Source organism: Rhinatrema bivittatum, chromosome 9 (assembly GCF_901001135.1).
Source record: "Rhinatrema bivittatum chromosome 9, aRhiBiv1.1, whole genome shotgun sequence".
In the NCBI taxonomy this organism is placed as follows: Eukaryota; Metazoa; Chordata; class Amphibia; order Gymnophiona; family Rhinatrematidae; genus Rhinatrema; species Rhinatrema bivittatum.
Genome location: NC_042623.1, coordinates 130,460,120 through 130,472,296, shown reverse-complemented (window position 1 = coordinate 130,472,296; position 12,177 = coordinate 130,460,120).

The window sequence follows — 12,177 nt, the reverse complement described above, 5'->3', positions numbered from 1 at the left end:
AGCAGGCAAAGGTCGGAGGCTGGCGGCAAGCAGGAGCGAAGTCGGGCAGAAACTGAAGTCAATGGCGGGCTGCAGGCAGAGGCGGAGTCGGGAACACGCTGAGGTCAGTGGCAGGCGGCAGGCAGAAGCGGAGTCAGGAACAAGCTGAGGTCAATGGCAGGCGGCAGGCAGAAGCGGAGTCAGGAACGAGCTGAGGTCAACCGGGAAGCCGAACAGCAGAAGCGCAACTAAGAACTACTAACAGTAGCGACCCTCGTTGCAAGGCAATGAGAAGGCAGATGAACGCCGGTTAAATCAGGCTTGGGGCGTGGCGTAGTTAGCCCAGGCGGGGCCAGACTTCCGGTGACCGTGCGTCCATAATGCGTGTCCTCGCGCGCGTGGCAGCAGCGAGATGACCCAGTAATGGCGGACGCCCCAAAGGCCCAGCAGAGCCGCGGGAGTGGCGTCCCCGGCATCGGAGGTGAGCCCTGAGCACAGCAAAAAGAGGGGAAGCGGTGGAGACCGCAACACATGCAGAGATTATATTTTCAACTCTATGCCTGGACTTTTCCAGCAAAATTTTACCCATATAGAAAATTAGGTACAAGGGGGAGGAGTCAAGATGGCCACTGCTCTAGGACGCTGAGTCTCACTGCTCTGTTTCCTAATATTTCCTTGCAATTTCTTTATCCAATTCTTTTTGATAATGCCTCATAAGAGGAAGGGAAAGGTCAGAGTCTATCCTCCTTACTTACCTGGCCTGACAGGGCAGCAGTTTATGACTGACTTCGCGATACCAGGCGCTCTGGTGAGGGCTCCAAATGCCACTGCGGAAGTCTCGAGAGGAGCGGGACTTTCGCCTGGCGAGATTATCCTGAGCCCTCCTGACCCCCCGGGGTCCGCTGTGTAGCTCTCCCCTCGGTGCTGTCGGCGGGACTGTGATTGCCGATCCGAGTTTCACCAGGCAGACACAGTGTGGAGGAACCCCCAACACTACAGGAGCTGGGACAAGATTATCGGGACTATCTCTCCTGGGTAAAGGACAAGAGACCTCAGAGAGGGGAAACCTCGAAATGGGAGCCGACTTGCCAGGAACATCGGCCGTGCAGCCTAGATGGGAGGAGGTAGGAACTGATATTTGGAGCCCTGGGAGTTTAAAAAAACCAGCAGAAATAACATTAGAGTCCCTTTGGGATCTAATGATGGTAAATGCCCGGACCTTCAGGGAGCAGTCTCAGCAGATGGGAAATATTGATAAAAGACTGGATTTGGTGGATAAAGAACAAAAAGGAAAATTCCAAGAACAAGCTATGGTTATTCAAGATATTTCTGTTAAATTAAAACAGGTTCAAGATTTAAATACCTCTTATGAAAGATCGAATTATATCTCAAAGAAGAATTGAATCAATTGAAAACTACTTGTGACATATGAATGTAAGAGTAGTGAACTTTCCTAAAGTAATGGGAAAACCTGCAATGGTGACTTTTAAAAGATACATGGCTGAGACACTAAAGATCCCTGCAGAAATGTTGCCTTCCTTAAAGAAAGTTTTATTTTTACCTGCTAGAAGAGAAATTTCTCAATTACCTCTTGGGGGATAATAGGGTTGACTTAGTAAACTTAACGGAGTATCTAGAAAATACAAATATGGAAGTTATAGAAAGGGCAGTTCTCTTTGTTTCCTTTTTCACCGAACCAGAAAGGGCACAGATGATGAAAGCATATTTTCAAAATATCAGTACTTCCTTTATGGGAGGTACAGTTAGGGTCTACCCAGACCTTTCCAGGACCACCCAACAGTGGAGAAAGATGTTTATAACAATGCGCCCCGAGGCTTGGCCAAAGGGGCAAATTTCCTGTTACGGTTTCCATGCAAATGTGTTATAAGGTTTGCTGGAAATACATATATTTTTTTCATGCCTGAGCAACTGAGACAGTTCCTGGATGGGAGGACATAAGCCATGTTTAAAAGGGGCATATAGAAAGTAGAGGCCTGTACAGCAGCAATTTAAGTGGTTTAATTTTCCTTTGTTCTCCTTTGATTTTCCTCTTGATTCTTTCTCCCTCCTATTTTCCAATGAAATACAATTATAATAGGATTTCACATATATGTATTAGTAAATACATGTGGATTAGGGATGTGAATCGGGCTTTGGACGATTGAAAATATCGTCGATATTTTCAAAATCATCAGAAATTGGGGGCTCCCCCGAAATGAAAGGAAAACCCCAAGATATTGATCGTGGGGATTCTCTTATTGTTTTGGGGGAGGGTGGGAAAAACGGCACACAAAAATAACCCCTAAACCCACCCCGACCCTTTAAAACTAATCCCATTGCTTCCCCCACCCTCCCGACCCCCCAAAAAAACATTTTACAGGTACCTGGTGGTCCAATAGGGGTGCCGGGAGCGATCTCCTGCTCCTGGGACCCCCACTGGACCACCAGGTACCTGTAAAATGTTTTTTGGGGGGTCGGGAGGGTGGGGGAAGCAAAGGGATTAGTTTTAAAGGGTCGGGGTGGGTTTTTTGTTTATCGGCTCGGGCGCAGCCGATAAACAAAACCGCGATCAGGCCGGATGAAAAAAAACCCACATGTGAATCGGAACCGGAATCCGAACCGATTCCGGTTCCGATTCACATCTCTAATGTGGATGTTTGTATAATATCTTTAAGATTTGAGTTTCTGTATTTCCTTACAAGGCTGTCTTGTTATATTATTTGAAAATTAATAAAATATAAATGAAAAAAAAATAGGTACAAATATCTGCAGGTACTTTGTACCAGTGTCAATTTTCAAAGCAATATGTCTACTTTACCTTTGAAAATTGATGCACAGTTATGTTACGCTCCTGCCCACAAGAAGCATGGGCAGGCTCTTACCTTCTCACAGACAGCCAGTCGGGCTGCTTCTTTCTCCCTGAATCAGCTGGGGCCGTTTCCACAGCTGCTGCCATGTGGTCTGCTTCTCTGCTACTGTTCCTGCCTTCCCCTGACGTGCTGCTGCGATCCCGGGACCTCCAGCCAGCAGCGAGACCGTCTCTCTCAGTGCCTGCTTCAGCCCGGGTCCTTGCCTGGCTGGGAAGCCGTCTCTGCCAGTGCCTGCAGTCTTACCTCTGCTCCTGGGGCTGTCTTCACGGCATGGAGCCGTTCCTGCAGTCAGCCCTTCCCCCGCTTCCTCTGCAGCCAGTCTTACCTCTCTCTGCTTCTGTCCTTGCGGCTGGGAGCTACTCCAGTGACCTGCCTTCATCCAGCTCCAGTCCAGGGCTGCTCCACTGCTTCCCTGGGCCTTCCACGTGGCTGAGGACGCCACCAGCTTCCAGCTCTTCTCTCCAGCTTCCTAGGGCACGGGTGCGCGCCTCTCTGCTCCTCTTAAAGGGCCAGCCAGGTGTGGCCCCCTGCTGACCCCTCCCTGGGCATTGTCCACCTCAGCCCTACTAAAGGGCTCAGCTTTCAGTGTGTCTTTGCCTTCGCAAGGAGTTGGTCACTCCTGAGATCCTCGTTCCAGGAGCTGCCTTGTATTCCAGCCTTCTGCAAGGTCCAGTGTTCCATGTTTCCCGTTGAAGCTTCTTGTCAAGTTGTTCCAGTCCTGATGTCTTCAGTGTTCCAGTCCTGATGTCTGCCTGCCGTTCCAGTCCCAAGGTCTGTCTCTTGATCCAGTCCTGATGTTCCTGCTGTTCCTGATGTCCATGTTCCAGCCCTGAGGTGTGTCTCCTATTCCAGTATATGTGTTCCAGTCCTGATGTTCCTGATATCCTTGTTCCTGATCCTGATGCTTTAACCTGCCGTGTGCTGCCAGGAGAGCAGCATATTCTTGCCGTGTGCTGCCAGGAGAGCAGCGTATTCTTGCCTTGTGCTGCCAGGAGTGCAGCGAACCTGCTTCCTCTTTCCTGTGCTCTCCCGCTCTCTGCGTGGTCCGCGACCAGCCTTCCAGGGCTGAGTAGGGCGCGCATGAGGCAGGGTGGTCCGCGACTCAGTCCCGCGGGTGGTCTGAGTAGGGCGCCCTGAGGGACAGTGCCCATGTCTTCCTTCAGCCCTCGTTCCTGACTCCACCTCTGTGCATCCAGTACCTCGACCTGAGTCCACGTCTGTGCCTGTCCACGTCTAGGCATCCTGCACCTCGTTCCTGAGTCCACGTCTAGCCTGAGTCCATGTCTATGCATCCTGCACCTCGTTCCTGAGTCCACGTCTTGCCTGCGTCCATGTCTATGCATACTGCACCTCGTCCTGAAGTCCACGTCTATGCCTAAGTCCATGTCTAAAGATCCTGCATCTATGCCTGAGTCCACGTCTATAGATCCTGCACCTCGTCCTGAGTCCACGTCTAAGCCTGAGTCTACGTCATTCCTGAGTCTCGTCTGAATCCATGTTCCAGTCTTCGCTGCCCTGGCCTCCATCCGGCCTGCCGCTTCGTGCCGTACCCGGCGGCAGGTCCGAAAGGGCTAGGAACGGTCGGAGGACTGTTCACAAGACCAACATTGCGTTGTTGGGTCTTCCGAAGCATGCAGGTCCGGAGGAGGGCCTGTCTTCCATGTCACTCCAGCCCTGCTTCCGTCCAGCCCATGCTCGGCATGCCACGCCTCCCGCGGCACCTCTTCAGAGCCCTCTGGGGTCGAGCCGTGGCCCAAGGACACACATCACCCAGGAGTGGGATCGCTCTCCTAGCGCTCCACAACACAGTTATCAATTTAAAAGTACCTGAAAACTTTGTACTGATGTAAACAATTTTAAAATGTTCCACAATATATTTAAGAGATACTAATAGGATGACCTCTCCTCTTATGCCTAGGACCTTTTGATCCTCTGCTTGATTTTTGAGGTATCCCTGCAGCATGCTCAGCATGATATATGTACAAATGCGTAAACGAGGATCTAAAAGAAGCATTTAGATAGGAACATAGAGGACCATAGTCATAGGGGTTTCTCTGGCTAAGTTTAGCTTTGCCAGATAAACCCTGAGTTTTGAATTTTACACCCTGCCTCCTGGTTACAACTTACTAATATATTCACATCTCTCTAGTGTGACTTGGTCAGATCACTGAGTCAATCAATCCCTGTTTGAAACTTGTGAGAAAGGTGGGGATTGTGCTGCCATGACCCCAGCATTTATCTTTAAAATATTGCAAGGAAGGTGGGGATCAGGCACCATAGGCCTAACATTTGTATTACTTCAGAGTATTCAGGGAGAATCAAGCTGCTGCTATGGCTTGTGAAGTTTTTCCCCCCAAAATATCTGGGTAATTTTAGCAGAGTAAATTCAGCAGAAAACAATATTCAGCTGAATATTCAGCTAAATTTATCTCGGTAACTTTACCTGGATAAATTTACAATTCATTGGCTTACTGAATACTTATTTATTTTGAATTTATAGACTGCTCATCTAATATTCTTAGTGGTTTACAAATAAACATCCACAACTGAGTAAAAACAGAAAACTTTAAACCTATATAAAGGCAACTTACTGATATATAAAAACACAACACACCATAAATCAAAAATTGAAACCAATAAAATAAAATGATAAGATGACATAAATAACAGGTTGCATATTTCTGCTAAATTAATGAGGTCATCATAGTAAATGATGGCAGATAACTACGAAAATGGCACTTCCAGGCTGCCCAGCCAGGTGTTTTAGGGTGTCAATTGTCGCTCCTTGCAAGTAGAGTTGACAACTCACACCAAGTTGACTAAACTGACTGATCCAGTCCTGGGTTTTCACTGTTGCATGCATAGAGTTGAGAGTCTGATTATCCTATTGATTTTTCTTAGATAGCCAAAACTACAACCCTAGGCATGCAATGGGGCAAAACCAGGACTGGATCAATCTGTTCAGTTGACCTGGGATAACAAAGTAACATAGTAATGATGGCAGAAAAAGACCAAAATGGTCCAGCCAGTCTGCCCAGCAAGCTTCCCAAGGTAGTAACTGCTGCTTCACGCAGGTTACCCCAAACTTTTTTTATTTATTCCCATCCTCTAACTTTTAGGGATCCACAGTGTTTATCCCATGCCCCTTTGAAATCCTTCACAGTTTTAGTCTTCACCACTTCCTCCAGATGGGTATTCCAGGCATCCACCACCCATTCAGTGTAGAAATATTTCCTGACATTGGTTCTAAGTCTTCCTCCCTGGAGTTTCAAATCATGACCCCTAGATCTACTAAATTGTTTCCAATGGAAAAGGTTTGTTGATGGCCATGGATCATTAAAACCTTTCAAGTATCTGAAGGTCTGTATCATATCACCCCTGCTCCTCCTCTCCAGGGTATACATATTCAGGATATTCAAACTCTCCTCATAAGTCATTCGATGGAGACCACCCACCATTTTGGTCACCCTTCTCTGGACTGCCTCCATCCTGTCTCTGTCTCATTTGAGATATGGTCTCCAGAACTGAACACAGTACTCCAGGTAAAGGACCTGTACAAGGGGATTGTCACCTCCTTTTCTTACTAGATATTCCTCTCTCTATGCAGTCTAGTATTCTTCTGGTTTTGGTTATCACCGTGTCACACTGCTTTGTCAACTTCAGGTCATTAGACACTATCACCCCAAGGTCTCTCTCCTACTCTGTGCAGATCAGCCCTTCACCCCCCAACGCATACAGTTATTTCGGATTACCACACCCCAGATGCATGACTCTGCATTTCTTGGCATTGAATCCCAGCTGCCATATCTTCGACCACTCTTCCAGGTTCCTTAAATCCCATCTCATTCTCTGTACTCCTTCCGGCATGTCCACTCTATTGCAGATCTTAGTATAATCCACAAATAGATAAACTTGATGAGCTGGAAACCCTATATGCAGGTTACTCCCATGCCTTCTGTTAGTTGTAGCTGCCACTCCATGCAGTTTAACTCCTTACCTTCTGTTTAAGGTTATAACTGTTACTCTAATGTAGGTTATCCGCATATTTTATATATAGGGTTGCAACTGTTGAACTGTGCAAGTTACCCCCATGCCTTCTATTTGGAGCTCAAAAGTGAAGGCTCTACATACTGACAGGTGTACCTTGGACATGACCATTCAATCCAGTGGAAGCATTGAGAGGAGAAGATCATCTTGCTGATGGCTGAAGAGGATCAGTAAGTATTGCTTTGGGAAATCATAGGACTTATAAAGTTTAGGGAGAGGTAAAGTAGTGAGGTATATTCTTTAAACTTTGTGTGTATATGAGATAATAAGCAAGCTAGAAGGAGTTAATTCTAGAGTTTCTTTCCCTTTTTCCCAGCCACACCTGGCTCATCCTTTAATTTATAGGCAAGAGACACTTTGTCATTAAAAATCAATCAGGCTCTTTTCTGAATCACACTATTGCACCAGCCTTTATTGAGAGTTTAATCATCCTCTTGTAGATCATGCCTAGATTAATAGCGAATACACCAAATAAAGGTCTCTAATTGTATGCATTCCTACTCCTGTAGCAACATAAACTTAACAAGGAACTCAACACAATTAATTATAGGGATGTGAATCGTTTTTTGACGATTTAAAATATCGTCCGATATATTTTAAATCGTCAAAAATCGTTAGGGCCACGATACAATACCAATTCCCCCGATTTATCGTCAAAAAATCGTAAATCGGAGGAAGGGGGAGGGCAGGAAAACCGGCACACTAAAACCCCCTAAAACCCACCCCGACCCTTTAAATAAAATCCCCCACCCTCCCGAACCCCCCCCCCCAAATGCCTTAAATTACCTGGGGGTCCAGTGGCACACTAAAACACCCTAAAACCTACTCCCGGCACACTAAAACCCCCTAAAACCCACCCCGACCCTTTAAATTAAATCCCCCACCCCAAATGCCTTAAATTACCTGGGGGTCCGTAGCGGCGGTCCGTAGCTTAAATTACCCCCGGGTCCGTAGCTAAATCGGGGGAAGGGGGAGAGCAGGAAATCCGGCACACTAAATCGTGGTGTCTTCAGCCGGCGCCATTTTGCAAAATGGCCGCCGCAAAATGGCAGCGGCCATAGACCAATATGATTCGACGCAGGAGGTCGTTCCGGACCCCCGCTGGACTTTTGGCAAGTCTTGTGGGGGTCAGGAGGCCCCCCCCCAAGCTGGCCAAAAGTTCCTGGGGGTCCAGCGGGGGCCCTGGAGCGATCTCCTGCCGCGAATCGTTTCCGTACGGAAAATGGCGCCGGCAGGAGATCGACTGCAGGAGGTCGTTCAGCGGGGACCCCCGCTGAACGACCTCCTGCGTATGGCGCCGGCTATACGCGTATGGCCGGCGCCATTTTCCGTACGGAAACGATTCGCGGCAGGAGATCGCTCCAGGGCCCCCGCTGGACCCCCAGGAACTTTTGGCCAGCTTTGGGGGGCGGGCTCCTGACCCCCACAAGACTTGCCAAAAGTCCAGCGGGGGTCCGGAATGACCTCCTGCGTCGAATCGTATTGGTCTATGGCCGCCGCCATTTTGCGGTGGCCATTTTGCAAAATGGCGCCGGCTGAAGACACCACGATTTAGTGTGCCGGATTTCCTGCTCTCCCCCTTCCCCCGATTTAGCTACGGACCCGGGGGTAATTTAAGCTACGGACCGCCGCTACGGACCCCCAGGTAATTTAAGGCATTTGGGGTGGGGGATTTAATTTAAAGGGTCGGGGTGGGTTTTAGTGTGCCGGGGGTGGGTTTTAGGGGGTTTTAGTGTGCCGCTGGACCCCCAGGTAATTTAAGGCATTTGGGGAGGGTGGGGGATTTAATTTAAAGGGTCGGGGGTGGGTTTTAGGGGGTTTTAGTGTGCCGGTTCACGATTTTAACGATTTTAACGATACTCTAAACACCCAAACGGCGACGATACGATTCCCTCCCCCTCCCAGCCGAAATCGATCATTAAGACAATCGAGGACACGATTCACATCTCTAATTAATTAATTTATTTATTTATTTAAACGTTTTTATATACCATCATTAAGTTATTCACCATCATAACGGTATACAATAGGGCACCTATATCAAAGGAAAATATATCTCATAATTTACATGGGTGGTGCCATTAGAATTCGGTAACAAACAAGAGTTTATATCAAAAGACATTACTTGTGGATGAGTGTTAAGTAGAGATTCATCCTGAAGGTTGACTATAGTTAAAAATAGGTTGAACTAATTCCATTAGGAGCTGGAATATAGTCATTGGGTGCTTTATGCCGCTTATCTTTAATTCATTTATTTAATTTATTTAATTGCCTGCTTCGTTCTCCTTCTTGAAGGCTTGTTTGAAAAGCCAGGTTTTGAGTTGCGTTTTGAAAAATTTATGATTGCTCTGTAGTCTGAGATCAAGGGGCACGGAGTTTCCATAATTAAGATGAAGGCAGCAGTCCAGCAGCAAGAAAGGAGAGGGGCCTTCCAGTCTTTTGTATTTGAATTAATCCATGTATGATTTTTTACTTGCCGGTGAGAGGTTGTATGTTTGTGCCCGGTAGAAAGAGCTCCTGGCTCTCAGAGAACAAGTCCAATATCTGGAGGCTAGAATGGCAGACCTGGAGGAACTGAGGTAGACAGGTATATAGATGAGACCTTCAGGTACATAGTAGCCAAATCTCAACTCCAGTCTGGCAGCCTTATTGCTGCCTTGGATCTGGAAGTTTTTCTGGTGAGAGAGCAGATGATCTGTTCTCCAGGTGATGCATTGTCCTCTCCCACAGAGAATGAGTCTCCCAAGGCTACTAATGAGGAGCAAAGGGTTAAGTTGACCATCATAGTTGGTGATTTGATCATTAGAAATGTAGATAGCTGGGTGGCTGGTAAACATGAGGACTGCCTGGTATGAAGGTGGTGGACCTCACACATGACCTAGATTGGATTTTAGACAGTGCTGGGAAGGAGCTGGCTGCCATGGTACATGTGGGCACCAACGGCATAGGAAAATATGTGAGGGAGGTTCTGGAAGCCAAATTTAGGATTTTAGGTGGAAAGATGAAATCCGGAACCTCCAGGGAGCACTCTAAAATGTTCCCTGTTCCACGTGCAGGTCTCCAATGATAGGTAGAACACCAGAATCTCAATGAGTGGATGAGACAATGGTGCAAGGAAGAGGGATTCAGTTTTGTAAGGAACTGAGCAACCTTTTGGGGATGAGAGTATCTTTTTCAAAAGGACGGGCTCCACCTTAACCAGAGTGGAACTAGACTGGGGGAAATAACTTTTTAAAAGGAAATAGAGCACTTTTAAACTGGAATAAGATGGAAAACCGACATTTGCACTGCAGTGCATGGTTTGAAGGTATCTTCAAAGGATACTAATGAAACAGGAGAGTTAGGGCATCCCAACAGAGAGATTCCAATAAAAGCAAAACTAGTTCATGTTCCTATAAGTAAAGAATCACCTGAGCTAAAGGATTCCAAATTACCCCATCAACTGAAAAGCAGGTTATTTTTACAAACAAAAAACACACTTTGAAATGTCTGTATGCCAATGTCATAAGAATTACATAAGAAATTGCCATGATGGGTCAGACCAAGGGACCATCAAGCACAGCATACTGTTTCTAGCTGTGGCCAATCCAGGCTACAAGTACCTGGCAAGTACCCAAACACTAAGTATATCCCACACTACTGATGCTAGTAATAGCAGTGACTATTTTCTAAGTCAACTTGATTAATAGCAGGTAAAGGACTTCTCCAAGAACTTATCCAAACCTTTTTTAAACCCATCTACACTAACTGCACTAACCACATCTCCTGGCAACAAATTCCAGAGTTTAATTGTGCATTGAGTGAAAAAGATTTTTTCCCGATTAGTTTTAAATGTACTACATGCTAACTTTATGGAGTGCCTCCTAGTCCTTCTATTATCCAAAAGAGTAAATAACTGATTCACATTTACCAGTTCTAGACTTCTCATGATTTTAAAGACCTCTATCATATCCCCCCTCAGCCATCTCTTCTCCAAGCTGAACAGCCCTAACTTCTTTAGTCTTTCCTCATAGGGGAGCAGTTCCATCCCCTTTAGTGTATAGCAGTGAATGATGAGATAGACATAATTGGTACCTCAGAGACCTGGTGGAATGAGGATAACCAGGGTGCAAGCAGGCTCCTATACCAGGGTACAAAATATATTGCAATGATAGGGAGGATCAACTTGGCAGGGGGAGGAGGGCACTTTATGTCTGGAATAGCATAGGATCCAACAGGATAAAGATGAGACAACAGACTAAATGCACAGTAGAATCTTTATGGGTATGTTGAGTAAGAGTATTGTGATAGGACTATACTACCATCCACCTGGCCAAAATGATGAGACAGATGATGAAATGCTAGAAACATAGAAATAGTGAAAAAGACCAGATGGCCCATCCAGTCTGCACTGGAATCTTGGATTCACAGACCTTTAGTCTGGGCTGTTTCATTGCCATTATGCTTACATGTACTACAAACTTTTTTTTTCATTTATGTATTTATTTTTTACTGCGACCATCCCCCCGCCCCCCATGTCTCTTAGTTTTAGCTCCTTAGGAAACCACAAAATCGATCCCATTCCCTTTACTGATTACTCCCTCACTGTTGTTTCTGCTAATCCCCATGTCTCTTGGAACTAGTACCTTAGGGATTATTAGAGAAATTAGGGAAGCTAACCAATTTGGCAGTGCAGTGTTAGGGAGATTTCAATTACCCCAATATTGACTAGGTAAATTTATTTTCAGCACATGCTAGAGAGGTAAAGCTCCTGGATGGAATTAATGACTGCTTCATGGAGCAATTGTTTCAGGAACAGATGAGAGAGGGCGCTATTTTAGATCAATTTCATACTGAAACACGGGATTTGGTGAAAGAGGTAACAGTGGTGGGGACATTTGGCAATAGTGATCATTCATAACATGATCAAATTTGAACTAATGACTGAAAGGGAGCCAATATTAGGGATGTGAATCATTTTTTGATCATAAAGATGGCGCCGATGGCCCTTTGCCCTTACCATGTGACAGGGTATCCGTGCCATTGGCCGGCCCCTGTCACATGGTAGGAGCACTGGCTGGCTGGCGCCATCTTTATGATTGGCAGCCGACGGCCCGAGAACGGGAGATCGCTCCCGGGACCACCACTAGACCACCAGGTAATTTTAAAATGTTTTGGGGAAATCGGGAGGGTGGGAGAAGCCAAGGGGTCATCTTTAAAGGGTTGGGTGGGTTATTTTTTAATCAGGCCATAGGCGCCATTTTTGAGTGGCAGTCAAAATGGCGCCGATGGTCCGAGAGCG